The 18,514-nt window shown below is 46.6% G+C and overlaps 1 pseudogene across 1 annotated transcript in view; it reads left to right on the top strand.

Annotated features, from left to right (window-relative positions):
* LOC147431372 (peptidyl-prolyl cis-trans isomerase CYP22-like) overlaps positions 1-16,327 on the top strand; it is a 48,726-nt pseudogene extending 32,399 nt beyond the window's left edge. Inside the window, exon 7 of the transcript XR_015185688.1 lies at positions 15,936-16,327. The product of XR_015185688.1 is annotated as a peptidyl-prolyl cis-trans isomerase CYP22-like (transcript). The remainder of the gene's footprint in view (positions 1-15,935) is intronic.
* Positions 16,328-18,514: the final 2,187 nt, after the last annotated feature.

Below are 18,514 nucleotides of genomic sequence, written 5' to 3'. Positions count from 1 at the left end.
CAGATTCTCCGCGAGAACCTGTGTGCTGCAGAAGGGATCGGATTCTCCGTAGAAGAAGAATATTTTTGTGTTTTGATACCACTGTTACAGGCTTGGACACTCCAAGCGAGGAATCAATAGCAACACACGAACAAAAAAACTTCAAAATAATTGAAGTTTAGTATAGAGAGAGAGAGAGAGAGAGAGAGAGAGAGAGAGAGAGAGAGAGAGAGAGACGGCATAGCGGAGTTCTGCGCCTAGAAGCATTGGCCCCAAAGATTGGCGCTCCTTTCGGTATTTCTTTATTATTGATCACTGCAAAGTACAACTCTCGAGGGTCCTCTACTCTCAGACTCTGCGTCCAAGTGCTTTGCAGAGTGAGGGCCCAAGAGCTCTTACAAACTTACAAGGGATGCCCAAAAGCAGAGCCCTAAAAGCAATCAGGCTCAAAAGCACTAAAGCCAAAAGCAACTGATCCCAAAAGCTCACGTAGAAAACTGGCACGTTAGCAGCCCAACGCAGAGATTATGGAAATCCATGCAGTCTGCCACATGGCACTAGCAATGCAAATTGCGGAAATTCCGTATGGTTGGCCACATTAGCATGTCAGTGCAATTTATGGGAATCTCTCCCAGAGTCCAGGCTTTGGTCTTTAGAGTTTTAGGCCCTCGACTGGTGCTCGTAAGTTCTTCAAGTTGGTCGATTCAGTTTCTCTTGTCCACTCGGCCATTCTCTTCCAGTTGGTCATGCCACGTCATGACATTGTGACAGAATCACATGACTCTAAATAGAGGCCCAAACCGCTCTCGTAAGAGGCAATGGGAGCGGCCACATATCTCATGGTAGGCTATACACTCGCATATCTAATGAAGCTGTCTTTGGCTCTCTCTGACATAGCTGATAGAGTTTGTCCTTTGCTGGGATGCCTCTTAATCTTGCTCTCTCAATCTCCACCTGATGAGATGATGTGTGGATCTGTTCAACAGCACACTCGTAATCCATGTGACAAGTGGGAATCCATGTAAGCTGGTCTGGTCAGAAATCCATTCTCTGTGAGCTGTAGAAGATGCACTTTGTAGAAAGCCATCTTCGTACCTGAGAGAGAGAGAGAGAGAGAGAGAGAGAGAGAGAGAGAGAGAGAGAGAGAGAGAGAGAGAGAGAGAGAGAGAGAGAGAGAGAATGAAATGAAATGAAATGTTATATTAACGTCTTCAAAAGGCCAAAGTGACCTATGAGACCAGAAAGTTACAATGTGGTGGATCTGATACAAAGTCAGAGTCAGAGTAACAAGATGACAACAATGACAAATGTCACAATAAAATACTATGGAATCCTAAACTACTAGGTGTGAACTAAGCAGCTAGCTGGTATAGCTAGATCACAAGAGATCTAGCATCGGTCGCTGGCGGATCTCATCAATCTCCTCCATGGTCAGTAGTCTGACCGGGCATCGTGCATGTCGAGCCAAAGTGATCCGAATCCTCTGATGCAGCCTCCGCCGATGCTGTGTAGTCCTCCGCAGTCGTGGGTGTCTGGATCTTCCCAGCTTAGTCGCTCGGTCGATCAGTGTGCCTCTGGTGTGAGACAACGAGCTCTGCTGTGGTAGTAACTCCTCCGAGTGTCCAGTGGCAGCTCTAAAGAAATCTGTGATCTGTCTCTAGGACTGGCTAGCCTCCCCTCTCATCAGGCTCTCTCTGTGTCTGCGTAGCTCGAGCAAAAACAAACCCAAGCATCTCTGATCCTTGTACTACATGACTCTGGAGAATGGTCCAAAGCCCTCTCTGAACAAGCAATGGAAGCGGCCTCGTATCTCGTAGTAGACGGGGTAGTGGCATGTGTAGTGCAACTCTGTCTCAGGCTCGATGTCACACAGGGGGCATGTCCTAGCCTCTGCTGTACTCCGATGTATCTCCTAGTCTCGATCCACAGCTGGTGTGAAGATGTACGTATCTGGTCGATAGCACATTGTATCCCATGAGACAAGTGGGTGTCCACGTATCTGGGCCTCGTCACAAAACCATCAACCGTAAGTTGGAGGAGATGCTCTCTGTAGAAAGCCATCTTCGTGCCCAGATCCTGTGCTGGTTGTATCCATGTCCTCCTGGTGTCTAGCTGAGTCAAGTCCTGGCGAATGAGCCCGGTGATCTCGGACTGTGTAGGAGTCAGAGAGGGTGCATCCAGTGAGTACTGGAAGGGAGGCAATCTGTCTATGCTGAACCCATGCGCCTGAAACCATGATGTCATCTCCCCATACCAGCATGTTGTATCTCCCTGCATGGCTAACTGTCTAGAGGACTCAAGTGCAAGGCGGGCATATCTATCTCTGGGAAGTTCCCACATGCGGTGTATGAAGGAGACCGATTTGGTGAGCACCTCAACCACTAGTGGGGGGGCAGCTAGCTCTGCTCGAACAATAGCACGTGGTACTGAGGCCTTGGCTCTAATGAGCCCCGAGATCATAGAGACCAGAGGCTTCTCCATGTCCCCCCATCCATCACTGCGGCCTGTCCTCCCGTGATGATCTAATGAAGGCCCCCAAATCTCAGCTCCATAAAGCAATGCAGAAGCCACTAGAGTGTCAAAGAGCCAGAGCTTCGTCCAAGGCTCCTGAAACTGAACCTGTGAACACATCCTTTCCAATCTACCCAATGTTGCATGGGCTCTGGTCAGTCTAGTCTCTGCTGCCCTCCTCAATGAAAATGCTGGCCCACTAAAAACCACTCCGAGGTAAGTGTACGCCTCTATATATTCCACAGTCTCCTGGCCGTATGTGAATGCTGGCGCTGACCTCCTGATCCACTGTGGGGTGGTATTAAATACCATGACCTTCGTTTTACCAAGGTTGACGGACAAACCACTTTCCTGAGCAAACCTATTCAAAGCATCCAAGTGACGTTGCATCCCCTCCGGAGAGTTGGAGATCAACACAATATCATCAGCATATAACAATAATGGAATCCATGTCCCTGCCAGCTGTGCACCTCTATCACCATCTCTCTCAATGTAGTCAGAAACCTCATCCACATACATACCAAATAGAGTAGGAGAGAGCGGGCAGCCCTGCTTCACCCCAATAGTGGAGTGAATCGGTGTGGATAGACCCTCTGAGGTGCGTACCTGCCCCACTTCTGACCTGTATAATGCCATGACCCCCCAAATGAGCTCTGTGGGTACTCCCATCTGCTGTAATCTACGCATCAATCTAGCTCTAGGCACTGTGTCAAATGCTTTGCGGAAATCCACAAAGCTACAATAGATCCGTCTCCCACGCGATCTACCCTCCTCAATGATGGCTCTGAGTGTCAAGATATGGTCAAGAGTAGAAAAACCCCTCCTGAACCTTGCCTGCCCGGCTGCGCGTATCCCCTCCCTCTTTGCCCATCTACTCAGCTGTTGCTCAAGAATAGATGCGTACAACCGTGCCAATGTGTGTCCAATCATGATAGTGCGATAATTCCCAGGCTCCATAGGGTCTCCCGACTTGAAGATAGGTACAATAGTAGATAGGCTCCAAGTATCCGGCAAGCCCTCACACTTGGCACTGTTAAACATCACTGCTAGAAGCTCTACTAGTAGATCTCTGGCATGCGTGAAATGCTCAGCCACTAAACCATCATGATCGTATGCTCTCCCAGTCCTCATCCTGGCAATGGCCTTCCTCACCATCTCCGCAGTGAAAAAAGCACATGTGTGTGGGCATGGATTGGGAGGGGCAGGAAGGGGGGGCTGCTCAGGAACTGTGTAAAGAGATGATGCGTACTGGCCCCAGTCCTCTGTAGAAGTGATGGTAGGGGGGGGGGGGGGGGGGGGGGAGAGTGCTCCTGAAAGAGGCGCCATGCCTCACGTGAGTCCTGACTCGAGAATAGCTGATATAGATCCTGCTCTAGCTGAGCCAAAAATGCCCTCTTCTTCCGCCGCACTAGGCGTTGGAAGTCAATCTGTGACTGTATGTGAGTGATGTCCCCCAAAAGCACCTCCCTCTGAAGTCTAGCTCTAGTGTCCCGGCATTCCTCATCATACCAACTGTTCTGGGGCATGCTCCCCGAACGGCGTCTCTGCTCAGGCTGGGTATGTGGGTATGCCTCTGCTGCTGCATCATGTAGTGTCTGTGTCAATATAGTAGTAAGCTCCTCCAGAGGTCGCCCTGGCTCCTCTGTGCATAGGCGTCTGTAGATCCCATCTATGTATACAGAGTCTGTCTCCCGCGTGAAGGTGTAGTGAGTAGGGGCTGCTGTCCGTAGCCTGTGTGCTACACTAAACTGAAAAGAGATGGTCATTGACACAAGAGCATGATCCACTGCCACACCAACAGGTCTGGGTCCAAGCGTGAGATCCTGGATACTAGAGATGAGGCTCGGCTGTGCCATGACATAATCCACTGTGTTGGCTCCATGTCTGTGTGGAAAGCATGTAAAACCCCTTGAAGCGGGAAATCTCTGTAGGCCATTCAAGATGGCCAATCCATGTTTCGTCCCCATGTCTATCAAGTGTCGTCCATACTCAATGTGTTCTCCATCTTGTGATAGTCTGGATAGGCCTGTCTCTGCAACATCCAGCTCTCTCAGTATCTCCTCTGAAGTATCATAAAATACTGTCTGATGATGGGCAGTCCTAGCGTTGAAATCCCCTAGAATGACGATGTCACCATCTCTAGAAAACTCCCATATGTCATCATCCAAAATAGAGAAAGGGGACTGTCCTCTAGGTGGTGCATACACTGACGTGCTCGGGGGAAAGTAGCAAATAGCAAGATATCTGTCTGTCTCTGCTCTCAGTCTCACCCACATGTACCTAGCTTGCTCATCTCTGCGGGCTATATGTATCAATGGCTGCAACTCCTTCCTGAGTAACACTGCCACTCCTCCTGATCCTCGCCCTCTGCACTCTGATCGTGTCTCCTGTCTATAGGCAGTCTCCTATCTATATCCACTAATGTGAGGCATAGACTGATCAGGGGCCTGATGTGTCTCAGAGTAGAAGACGATGTCTCTTCCCCTGAAACTATCCTCAAAGGCGCCCACATCAAGTCGCATAGATCCATTACAATTCCACGTGGCAACTTTGAGGGTGGTCCCATGGGTCTCGCACCGTCATGTGGAGCGCCGCTCTACAATCACAACCCGGCCATCTCTGTAGAAGGCCGTCTTTCCCTTCTCCCTTGCCGCTTGAATCTCTGGCATTACCTCTCTCATATGCGCAAGCTGTGTGAGAGTGAGGTCATCTCCAAGAAATATGCCCGTTTTCTTTAGTGGAGGACGCTTCTTCAAGAAGTCCTTCTTTGCCTCCATGGATGGGAAACAGATGAGTAGAGCTCTCCCTTTTGAAGTCTCCCCATTGCCTTGTGTCTTCTTCCCCACCCTCCATGCCTTTGTATGAATAGCCTCACTACCCATCATGCGGAGAAGTTCTTCAACTTCCCCTTCCACCTCATCTCGGTCTTTTAGACCGGTTACTCTTATATGCAAAGCTCTAGTTTTCCTTCGTTGTTCTTCTTCTAGAGTCATGTTGATGATTGTAGGAGTGGGGATAGATGTGGTTTCTTTCCCTTTGCCTTTCTTAACGACTTCTATCCACTTCTCGGCCTCATCCACCTTCTTTTGCGTCTTCGTGATCACATCCATCCACGAAGACGTCTTTACCATCTTTTGTTTCTCCTCCTCTTTGATCATCCGTACCTGCTCTTTGATGACCTTGATTTCCTCTACTACCGAAGGCTGGAATTCCCCCTCCTCTAGTCCACTGCTCGCTCTATCAACAAGTTCTCGCTTGAGAGTTGAGACCTCTTCTTTAAGTGCTTTGGAGTCCTCCTCAAGTGCTTGTAGCTCTGCGTGCAGGTCTTCTTTCTCTTTCTTCCACTGCGCGCCTTCGTTGAGAAACATTTGGAGAAGGTTGGCCTTTTCTTTCCACCATCCCTCCATATCTGCTTTCCAGTCTTTCATCTCCCTCTCCATTTGTGTAATCCGCTTGTTTGTAAGCACAAAGGTTGCCTTCGGATGGGGCTTACATACCGGCGAAGCAGTCATGACCTCCATCAAAAATACAAATACAAATGCACTTCTGCCAAGTCAACCCACTATGTCCACATCACACATACATCCCTGTCCCGCATAATGCATACATGTGTAGAGAGAGAGAGAGAGAGAGAGAGAGAGAGAGAGAGAGAGAGAGAGAGAGAGAGAGAGAGAGAGAGAGAGAGAAATGAAATGAAATGTTATAGTAACATCTTCAAAAGGTCAAAATGACCTATGAGACCAAACTATTACAAAATTGTGAATTTGATACCATGTCTGGGTACAAAAAGACTAGAACAAAAATACTACTACTACTAGAATCCATCCTCATCTGCACTTTGGATGTCAAGAGTGTCACAAATTGGTGACGTGGCTGCCCAGTACACACACATACACCTTTCCTTTGGCATGGAAGAGTCTTGGCTGCAGGCAGAGATGATGACGTGGCTGCCCTATACGGATCCGTATTTTACGTTGTCTTGCTGACGTGACAGGCCCGTACGGACAGTTCCGAAAATCACGGCGCTTTTTGCAACGCCTTTTACGGCAGTTGCCGGCAGCTTTTTACAGCAGTTTCTATGCAAGGAGAGTGAGAAAGCTTTTATTTATTGCTTTATTCCAAGTCTTGAGAATAAAACAAAGGCTTTATTTATTGAATGCTTTTGGGGCTCTGCTTTTGGCATCCCTTGTAATGAATAAATAAGTGGGCAGGCCTCCCACTTCTCAGAGCATCTGGACGCAAAGTCTGAGAGTGAGAGCCTCCCACTCCCTTGTACTTTGAGCTGCAGATTATACAAAGAGAAATACCGAAAGAAGGGGCACCAGTCTTTGGGGCCAATATCTCTAGAGCACGACGAAAAGCAGAAGAAAGGCACTGACTTTCCGGGTTATTTGGGTCGTCAGTCTACATTTGCCTCGGCAAGAAAGCAGAAGAAGCATGTACAATTTAAAGGAGTACCCAGTTCTCTTCTTCTAACAGTTCTTCTAGCTCCTCTGACTCGAGCGAAGAAGACAGAAAAGGGAAAAAGCGAAGCAAAATGCGAAGCTTCGGAAAGGGCAAGAAAAAGGCAAAAAAGTCTAAATCTCACCCAATTGTTGACAGTGCTACAGAGGACTCATCTTCGGATAGTTCGGACTCTGACGACAGCAGCTTTTATGCAAAGAAGAAGAATTTTTATAAAGCCAACCAGTATTACTTTCTGGAAGATAAAAGCAAGAATGTTCGAGAGTTTAAGGAAGGTGGACAGTCAATTAAATTTGACACGTTTTCTGGATATAGAGATGCTTTGAAGTCTTTGGCTTTCATACAACAGTTTGACATAGCTTTCTCTAGAGGGCGTTACTCAGAGCACTCCAAGATTCGGAGGGATATCTCTTACTTCAGGGGAAAAGCTCGAACTTGGTGGTCCTTGCTTCTATTGAACAAGACAGCGCCAGCTAAATGGCTGAAATTTAGAAGGCTTTTTATTTCTTCTTGGCTGACTCGAGAGTACGAATGCGACATACGAACTACTTGGAACCATCTTCGGATGACCAAGAAGAATACATTGGACGCATATTGCGAGAGATTTTGGAGCTTTTTTCTATCAGCCTCTTCATTTAAGAAGATCTCGTTCAAAGAACATATTGAGCGGTTTACCTTCGGACTTCCTACATAGATCCAAGATCAATGCTTAGAGCAAAAGTAAGATTCCATTCAAGAACTGAGTCATGCGAAATGGGGTTTTGCCATTCATTGAGGCAGTTTGACCTACCCCACAAATGAAATCATGACGCAAAGGACTGAGAAGACTTCAAACAATGAAAGTAGAAAGAGGAAGAGATACCCAGAAAAGAAAGAAAAGGATGCACGACCCAAGCTCACTCTTTGAGAGAGAGCTCTCTACATCAAAGAGGGGAAGTGCTTTGGATGCGGGGAAACTGGGCATATCTCCGCGAAGTGCCCTAAAAAAGCATCGAAAGAACAGACTGACAAGGATGAAGACAGGCTTGAGGGTTCGAAAGCAGTTGAGGAACGTGGACGAAAAGGCAAGATGAAAGTAGGACTGGTTCCAGATTGCATGGGTACTGACTCAATCACGATTGACGAGAGTACAGAACTTTGCCGAGCTTGGGGCAAAGTGAAAGACCAAGAATCCCTGATCTATTTTGATGAAGGAGCCAAGGCCAACTTCATTTCACCTGAATTGGCGGCGCAGCTCGAGATCACACCCGATCGGATGGGACCACTAGCAGAGGCAGTTCTAACGGCACTTGGCAGGGACGTAGCCATTACACCTGTCATTGGCAAACTTCGGTTGCATTGTCAGGGGTATTTGGGGCATGAGGACTTCTACATAATGCCCTTGGAAGGTTGTGATGTCCTCTTGGGAATTCCCTCATACCATAAGAACAACACCGTGGTCGACTATCGGGCGAGAAAAGCGACTTTGACTACAGAGAAGGGCTGAACCATTGTACTTGATGTAAAACATAACAGGCGAGTCTGTCCCTATTGTATCGGCTTCGGCCATTTCAAAATTAATGAAATCCAGTCTGTTTGTTTACTCTATCTTTTTGAGAGAGTTGAATGATGAGAATAGGACAAATATGTTCGAACTTGATAAAGAACGCCAAGATTTTCTCCACACTCATGCTGATTTCTTTTCAGAGGGCTTGCCCGGCGAGTTATCACCCGCTTGTCCTGAGGATCATACTATTGATCTAATACCTGGAAGCACACCACCGAATTGGCCAACTTACCATGTGAGCCGAGCCCAGAACGAAGAAATTATGAACCAAGTAAAAGACCTCTTGGAAAAGGGTCTTGTCCAGCCTAGTACTTCACTGTACTGCTCTCCAGTGTTGTTGGTTTTGAAGAAAGACGGATCTTGGAGAATGTGCATCGATTATAGAGCTCGCAACAAAATCTCCATCAAGAACAGATTTACGATTCCTAGGATCGATGGTATTCTTGACCGACTACAGGGATCCTCGTGTTTTAGCAGGATCGATTTGAAGAGCGGATATCATCGGATTCGAATCACACCGCGAGATGTCTACAAGATACCTTTTCGGACGACTTTTGGGTTATTTGAGTTTTTGGTGATGCCTTTTGGCCTAACCAATGCCCTTGCGACATTTAATTGGATGATGGACAGGATTTTTCAAGAGTACAGACTATTTGTTGGCACTTTCTTTGACGACATCATTGTTTTCTCCAAGGATGAGGCAGAACATAGAGAACATCTGCTTCAGGTCTTTCCGGCATTTCGAGATCACAAGTTAGTGATTAATGCAAAGAAAAGTGAATTTTTCCTACCAGAGATACACTTTTTGGGACACATTGATGATTGTGTCAGCAGCAGCAGGAGTGCATATGGACCCGGCCAAGATAGAGACTATCCGTGATTGGCCCGACTTGAAGAATGTCCATGAAGTTAGAAGCTTCTTGGGTTTGTGTTCGTATTATAGGCGGTTCATTAGAAAGTTTGCAGAGGTTGCTTCCCCTTTGCATTTGTTGACGTAGAAAGGAGTCCCTTTCTTGTGGGGACCCACAGAGATGACTGCCTTTCAGACTTTGAAAGAGAAATTGACTACAGGACCAGTTTTGACTTTGCCGGACTTGCAGAAGTCATTTGAAGTATATTGTGATGCTTGTGGTCGTAGTGTGGATGCGGTCTTAATGCAAGAAGGCCATGTCATTGCCTACGAGAGCCGACTGTTTTCAAGGCCGGAATTAACGGCATAGATTTATGAGAAAGGGCTTTTGGCGGTTATCCATGCTCTTACTCAGTGGCGACATTACCTACTCGGAGCGGATTTTACTGTCTTCACAGACCATCAGAGTTTACGCTACTTCTTGTCACAGAAGCAGCTATCGGAAAACCAGATGCGGTGGGCGAACATCTTGTTACAGTTTCACTTCCAAATTGTCCATGTGCAGGGACGAAAGAATGTGGTGGCATATGCTTTGTCCCGGAAGCCGTTGGTTCTGGCTATTTCCGTGATACATCATAGGAGCTACAAGGATATGGTCGATCAGTATGCCACAAATACAGATTTTGCAGATATTCTTACTCGGATACAGAATGGGGAAATAGTAGCGGGATATTCCATTCGGGATGGCTACTTGATGAGGAAAATCATGTTGTGCGTTACACAGCCGTTGAGGGAAAAGGTTATGACCGAATGCCACTGTCCACCTTTTACAGGTCATCGCGGCATTGCTACCATCTTGAAAGGGGTAGAGAGATATTTCTTTTGTCCGAGACTCAAGAAGGACGAGGACGATTTTGTGCGCAGTTGCTTGGTATGCCAGAAGGTCAAGTTTGACAGGCATAAAGCACAGGGATTGTTACAACCTTTTACCCATACCCACCCGCCCCTGGGAAAAATATGCCATGGATTTCGTTTTTGATCTCCCGAGAACACAGAGTGGTCACGATGGTATCTGGATTGTTATTGACAGATTTAGCAAGAAGCTCATTTCATTCCAGTGAAGAAAACAGTCAAGGCGGATCACTTAGCGAGACTGTTTATGGCCCGGATCTTCAGATTACATGGCATGCCCGAGACGATTGTCTCCGATAGGGACCCGAGATTCACGAGTTCGTTTTGGAAGGCTATTTGGAAGAACATTGGCACGCGGTTGCAATTCTCGTCATCTTTCCACCCGCAGACTGACAGGCAATCTAAGATTGCCAATTCAGTGGTACTAGATTTATTGAAGTCTTACATCTCGGATCAGAAGACTCAATGGGAAAAGTATTTACCTTTGGTGGAATTTGCCTACAATAACACGATACACTCTTCGACGGGGAAGGCGGCATTTGAGATTATTGAAGGTGCTACGAAGGTTCCACCCTTCCTAAGCACGACAGATAAGATTTTTAAAGCCGATGAGTACAGCGTGACTTGGACACGGCTTTTGCCAAGGTTTGCGAGGCTTTGCAGAAATCTCAAGAAAGACAAAAAAAGGCAGCAGATCGCCATCGTCGCGATTTGAAATTGAAGGAGAACGATTGGGTGCTCTTACGTTTTGAGAAGGCACGCCTGAGAAAGAAAAATGGAAAGGAGAGGCTTTTCCAAAACTTAGTATGCGATACTACGGACCTCTCCGAAAAGATAAATGATGTCTTCTTTAGACTGAAGCTGCCCGACACTGGGAGGATTCACAATGCTTTTCATGTGAGTCTCTTGAAGCCTTTTAAAGGCGATGTGCCCGAAGATGGGGAGCCTGATGAGCAACCCGAAGTGGAAGAAAACGAGATCCTTGTTCCAAAACAGATATTGGCACCTAAAGACAGAAAGATTAAGGGTAAAGTGATAAGGCGGTTCTTGGTTAAATTCAAGAACTATCCTACATTGGATGCGAAGTGGATGGAGGAGGACCTAGCAGATACTCCTCAAATTGTGAATCTTTACCTTGAAGCATTTGGATTAGCATAGTCTATTCTAAATGGAACCCCGAACTCAGCTTGGGCGGAATCTCGTGCAGCGGGTATGCACAAGAGGGGAGTTGCTCCGCTCCTTTGTCAACAGATTGCCTCAATTTTTAATATTAAAGTCACTGATGTCTCTTTGAGTTTCAGGGATACTGTGAGCTGACAGTATTCTGTTGTATGACTTTATGAACTGGAATTCCCGATAATATAATACTGATTTGTTCTTGACTTGCTAAGTGCAGGAACTGATAGACGAAATGACTGCAGCATTTTGGTCTGGATGATCTCGATAGACATGGTTGCAATAGGGGGGGCAGCTAGCTCTGCTCGAATGATAGCGTGGGGTACGGAGGCCTTGGTTCTGATCAGTCGAGATACGTCTCCAACCATCTTGGCCTACAAAAGGTCCCCATATCTGCACCGCTTACAACATAGCTGAGGCTACTAAAGTATTAAAGAGCCATAACTTTGTCTGAGGTTCTTGGAATTGAACCTGCGAACACATGCTCTCCAAGCCTCCCAAGGCCGCATAAGCTCTAGTCAGTCTAGTCTCTGTTGCTCTCCCCAAAGAAAACCTCGGCCCAATGAAGACAACCCCAAGGTAAGTGTATGCATCTGTATACTCTACAATCTCATGACCATATGTAAAAGTCTGTGTTGATCTCCTGATCGATTGTGGTGTGGTGTTAAACAACATAACCTTGGTTTTACCAAGGTTTACAGACAATCCACTATCCTCTGCAAAACTGTGTAATGCATCCAACTGTCGTTGCATACCCTTTGGTGAGTCAGAGATCAACACAATATCATCAGCATATAACAACAATGGGATCTACGTCCCTGCCAGCTGGCACCTCTATCACCCTCTCTGTCAATGTAATCAGACACCTCATCAACATACATACCAAATAGAGTAGGAGACAATGGGCAACCCTGTTTCACCCCAATGGTGGAGTGAACTAAATCAAATATCGCATACATGTCCCATCACTGATCTGTATAGAGCCGTAATCTCCCAAATCAACACTTCAACACTATGGGCACCCCCATCTCCTGCAGTCTGCGCATCACTCGAGCTCTCAGTACCATGTCAAATGCTTTGCAGAAATCCACAAAGCTACAATAACTCCGTCTCCCACGTGACCTGCCCTCCTCAATGATGGCTCTGAGTGTCAGAATATAATAAAGAGTGGAGAAACCCTTCCTAAAACCAGCCTTGCCCTTTGCTCGTACACCCTCACCCTCTGCCCAATTACTCAATTGCTCCTCAAGAATGGATGCATATAACTTTGCCAATGTGTGCCCAACCATAATAGTGCGGTAATTCCCAGGCTCTGTAGGATCACCTGCCTTGAAGATAGGCACAATAGTAGAAAACCTTCAAGTCTGAGGTAACCCCTCACACATGGCACGATTGAACAACACTGCAAGAACCTCTACCAGCATATCTCTAGCATGTATGAAGTGCTCTGCTACTAGACCATCATGATCATATGCTTTGCTAGTCCTTATCCTGTCAATGGCTCTCTTTACCATCTCAGTGGTAAATAAGGTGCTGGTAGGTGGGCATGGCTTTGTAGGATCTGGAAGGGGTTCCCGTCTAGAAACTGTATATAACGATGTCGCATACTGGCCCCACACATTAGAAGAAGTAATCACTGGGGGAGGGGAGTGCTCATGAAAGAATCGCCATGCCTCTCCTAAGTCTCTACTCAAGAACAACCGATACAAGTCCCCCTCCATCTGGGCCAAGTAAGCTTGTTTCTTCCATCGCACAAGGCGTTGGGAAGCAATCTGAGACTGTTTGTAAGTGATGACTCCCAAAAGAAGATCTCTCTGGAGCTGGGCTCTCATCTCTCTGCACTCCTTATCATACCAACCATTTTGGGGTATGCTCCCAAAATGTCGCCTCCGACCCGGTTGAGTGTGTGGGTATGCCCCCGATGCTGCACCATGCAGTGTCTCAGTCAATTGAAGTGAAGTGAAGGAGTGGAAGAAAGAGATGGAGGAATGAAAAGAGGAGAAGAAGAACCCATGCGAAAGGATTTCTTGTGTCGAAGAGCAAGCGGCTTCACAAGAAGCCACAATCCAAACTCTCCAAGGTGAACTTCTTGCAGCAAAAAGTGTGCGGCTCGAAGAATTGAATACCATGAGAGAAGAAATACGGGTTATCAAGGAAGATGAGGAGAAGAAATCATGGGCGGAGATGATGGCCGCGATCATCTCCGCAACACAAAAGAAAGTAGAAGAGACCGAAAAATGGATTGAGGTCACTAAGAAAGGGAAAGGTACACCCACTCTTATTAACATAACCCTCGAAGAGGAACAAAGGAGGTTGATGCGGGCTCTACATGTGAGGGTAACCGGCCTCAAGGACATAAACAATGTGGAAAAAGAGGTCACAATAATCCTCACATCCATGATGGGGGTGGACAAGCCTTCACACACAAAGGCATGGAGATTGGGAAGAAGAGGACAGGTATTTTCCTCGGTGATGATCTCACTCTCTCACAGCTTGCGCATATGAGAGAGGTAATGCCAGAGATTACGGCGGCATGGGAGAAGGGAAAGACATCCTTTTACAGAGACGGTCGGGTGATGATTTTAGAGTGGCACTCTACATGGCGGTGTGAGACCTATGGGACCACACTGAAGATGGCTACTTGGAATTGTAATGGATCTATGAGGTTGGACGTTGGTGCCTTTGAGGACAGTTTTAGAGAGAGGGACATTGTTTTCTTCTCAAAGACTCATCAGGCCCCTGGACAGCTTATGCCACATGTGGTGGGATACAGATGGCCACAGGACAGTCGCAAGAACTGAGCATGGGTGTAGAGGTTCAGGAGTAGCAGCAGTGCTATTTAGGGAGGAGTTACAGCCACTACTACATATTGTACGGAGAGATGATCATGCTAGATACATGTGGGTGAGGCTGAGAGCTGACACAGGCCGATTTCTATACATTGCCATATGTTACTTCCCCCCGGTACGTCAATATCCAGAGGACAGTCGCCTTTCTCTATACTAGATGATGATATATGGGAGTTTTCTAGGGATGGTGATATTATCCTCCTAGGGGACTTCAATGCCCGAACGGGCAACTCTCAGACAATCTTCTACGACACTTCAGATGAGATGCTGAGAGAGCTGGATGTAGGTGACTTGGGGCTTGACAGATGCTCACATGACAGAGAGTAGACGGAGTATGGGAGATACCTCACGGAGATGACGACCACACATGGGTTAGCCATACTTAATGGCTTATAGCGATTTCCTCGAGCAGCCGGTTTCAGATGCTTTCCACACAAACACGGGGCCAGTACCGTGGAGAGAGAGAGAGAGAGAGAGAGAGAGAGAGAGAGAGAGAGACGATGTCGCTTATTGATAGGCCCTCATGGTGCCCAGCCGCCAGCATGCACCGGCTCCCCCGTGTGCTTACTTGCTCCTGGCTGGCCCTTGTCACCCTTTACCTTTGCGGCTGCCACGGGGCACTCCTCCCAGCCGCTGCCTGCCTTGCCACTCTGCCTGGTTGATGCAGCTGTTCCCTCCGTCTTTGGAGCAATTGTCCAGGAAGGTTTCCATTTCTTCCCGTCTAGCAGCACCACCTTTGGAAGGCCTCGCCATTGTGGCATAGCAGCACCACCTTTGGAAGGCCTCGCCATTGTGGCATCCGTCGGGATTGCGATGACCTTGCATGGAAAGGACCGTATACGAGGAAGTTTTGGTGGCTTAGTGGTGTGAAGGACTTGAAGAAGCGGGGCACTTCTTTCCACTGTGGGTTTTGTTTTGTTTGTTTGATTATTTTTTGTTTTCTTTCTGGTTTTTGCATTCCTATTTTGTACTTTGGTGTGTGTGTGTGTGTGTGTGTGTGTGTGTGTTGGAGTTCCCTCCCCAGCTCTGGATTTCAGGAGCCACCTTCAGTAAGTGGACTGTTCTCTATACTGGCAGATAGCTCCTTGTTTGCTCCAGTTGCAGTGGTCTGCTTGTTCCTTATGGTTTCCTTCGGTAGCCCTCTTGGTGATGTCAGTTGCTTCTTCTTTATCATCTTCATCATCAACTGCTCTCTCTTCTGTATTTCCATAGCCGTTTGCTTTCGGATGGTTTGGTTGGCGGGGCTTGCCCGAGTTTGAGCTACTGCCATTGCAGCCATCCCTTTCTGCTGGCCGCTTCGGTTCTTGGTATGCAGTTGCTGAGTGAGTTTTGGTGGAAGTGCCTATTTTTTCAGAAGTGCCCCCTTTTAGCTTTGCTAGTGCACTTTTCAATCTTTATAAGAGGTTGTTTTGGACAGTTCTGCCCATGTGTCTAGCTGTACCCAGGTTACCAAATGTCGCCTTAGGGCCTGCTTTGTAAACAGTTTTGTACTTGACCTCAGAATCGACACCATTCGGGTGAGGGAAATCAGCCCCTTTGCTCTTGAGAGAGAGAGAGAGAGAGAGAGAGATGATTTTTTGTATTGTCTTTTAAACAGAAAGTGCTCGGTGCTTCGTTACTAGTTTTGAGGAAGATAGAAAATGTGCAGACTGGACCCAACAGCCATCCAAAGCTTGCTTGCACGATTGCAGAATGTGGAGAGATGCGATGACAAGGTGCAACCAAGTATGATTTTTGCATTTGGCCAGTGTAAGACTATATGAAGATAATGTATACAGAGATAACAATTGGGCAATTGTTGGATGATTAATCACATGTGGATAAATGGTGCCAAAAAGTTTTTGTACCATCAGAATTGCGATGCAAATTGCCACCCCACACACACACACACACACAAACATCAAGCAAGGGCTATTTCTAAAGGTGCTCTATTGACTATGAGGACTAGGAGGAAAATATCCTTAAGACATGATGTTCTACAGTAAAGAAGAATTGACTTGTAGACTCGTTGAAGTATAAATTTTGGTTCGTTTTTGCTTGTCTTGGATTTCATTCTTTCACAGGCATGTTGGCTGATGTGTAATAGATATGTATTGTCAAGAGGGTGTGTATCTGGGCTGTCTTTCTTTTTGTTTTGCCTATTATTCAATTAAATGTTATTAGATAGAACCAAACATTGCATTATCCTCAGTGGCATTCTTAAAATATACCATTACGTTTGATTTGAACTCTATGAAAGTAAGGATTGAACATTCTTGGGTTTGCAATGGTGTATGTTGCAGTCAGAAGATAGATTAATGAGGAAGATGCTTCCTCTTTGTGAGAGATCCCTCATCTGAATTACTTGGAGGAGGAAAGCATATACGAATTGTTGGGTGATCCAGGAACACCACCTCGACTCAACCAGTTGTAGGAAGCACACAGAAGGGAGAAAGTTGGTGTTCTACAGTGATGCGCCACTTGGTTATAGTGGGGTTCTTTCTATTGTTGATAGGGATCTGGAACTGCAAGTGGTGATCAACCATGCCACAGGGAGAGTCCTACGAGTTAAGTGGGCTGACCAGTTTCTCACCATTCTTAGCATATATGCGCCTTGTGATGCCAAGGGAAGAGCTAAACTTTGGGGATATGCCACTAGAAAAAGACTAGTGCATCATGGGGAATTTCAATATGGTGGAAACTAGAAAGGACAAGATGGGCTCGACGAGCTTCTTGGCAGGTTTGGAAAACGCAAAATGGCAAGCTTTATGCAAGAAATGGATGTTGATTGGCAGTGGAGTAGCTCACTGGGCCTAACTTACACGAGCCTCCATATATGCCAACATCACTTCTTGGTTGGATAGGTATCTTGTGTTAGGTACATTTGTAGATTGAAATGTATGGTAAGCACGGACCCAATTATCTTTGTGGCCTTGTTTACTCCATTTCTTATGTGTTATAAGAGGCTTCAAGTTTGTTATGCAATCATTAGCTTTAATTTGCTGCAAATGACTCCCATCAATTTTGCAAATTCACAATGACTGATTTGGGAAGTTATTCAAGGTAATCCAGTATGAGGTGGATATTTCAGTCTAATCATGGCATTCAACCATCATAGTAGATAGACTTAGTTAATGTAGATAATGTCAAAACACTTGCTTTGCAGGCCATCGTGATCTTCCACCTTGTTTTACAAAGGAATCACATAATACATAGCGTTTTTCTTTTGCTGTGTCAAATCCCCTCTCTCTCTCTCTCTCTCTCTCTCTCTCTCTCTCTCTCTCTCCTCGTTCATCCCCCTCTTTCTCTGCACATCTCTCCAAGCGCCATGGCTACACCAAGGTGGCACCCACCACCCAGCAGCCCAACAAGGGAAACACATCCTTGCAGATCAGCAAGATCTCCGGAGCCAAATCTTTCCAGACCATGGGTGATGTGCGAGTACTTCCGCTGTTTCATGTGCAGGTTGGGTGTTACTTGCGGATCTTTTACCCCCGCCTGCAAATTCAGAGTCCAACCACAGCCATAGCCGACCGGCGCACACGGAATCCCTTCTTCATCATTTTGCAGGCCCCACCAGATACCCAAGAAATGGACTTTGTCCGAAGAAGCTCTCTGCCAGCGGCATAGCAGTGTTCCCCGCTTTTCAGCAAGAGGCCCCCATAGCCCCAAGATTCCAAAAATGTAGGGTGAGCAAGAGGAGCCGGAGCTGCCCAGCCAGGGCCCCGTCCCCAAAGGGCACCACTGTAGCAGAGGCCTCTCCCCGCCGCACTTCCATCCTCAGCGCCATGCTCACACGAACCGTAGAACATCCTTAACTTCATAGTAAGCAACTGAACTATAGCTCACTGGTATATAAGTTTTCTACTAATAAAAACGTACAACATTCAGGAAGTCCTCCCAAAGCCAATTGGCAACTTGTTCAAGATTAAGTGTATCTACTAACATAATATCGCGGAAGGGGGAGCCCTTTACATGTGTCGCAATCTGCAACTTGAAAGCTAAAGTCCAAAACTTAAAAAAACCCGTTCGCACGTGGTAAAGAGGGAGAGGGGGAGAGAGAGAGGCCGTTGAAGGCGGCCGGCCGTACTAGTACTTACTATCTTTGTACATGTTTTGAATGGTAAATTGTTTGATTTTCATTCTTGGTATTTGCTCTTTATATATGGAAGAAAATAAATAACAAGTTACCTTTGAATAAATAATGTTTGTGCTTCCTTCCGCGTTGTGGTGTTGAATGTAGCCCAA

The sequence above is a fragment of the Adiantum capillus-veneris genome, chromosome 21 (genome assembly GCF_014529385.1).
Source record: "Adiantum capillus-veneris isolate H3 chromosome 21, ASM1452938v2, whole genome shotgun sequence".
NCBI lineage: Eukaryota > Viridiplantae > Streptophyta > Polypodiopsida > Polypodiales > Pteridaceae > Adiantum > Adiantum capillus-veneris.
The sequence above is the reverse complement of the archived record's forward strand: the minus strand, read 5'-3'. Positions and strand labels throughout refer to the sequence as shown.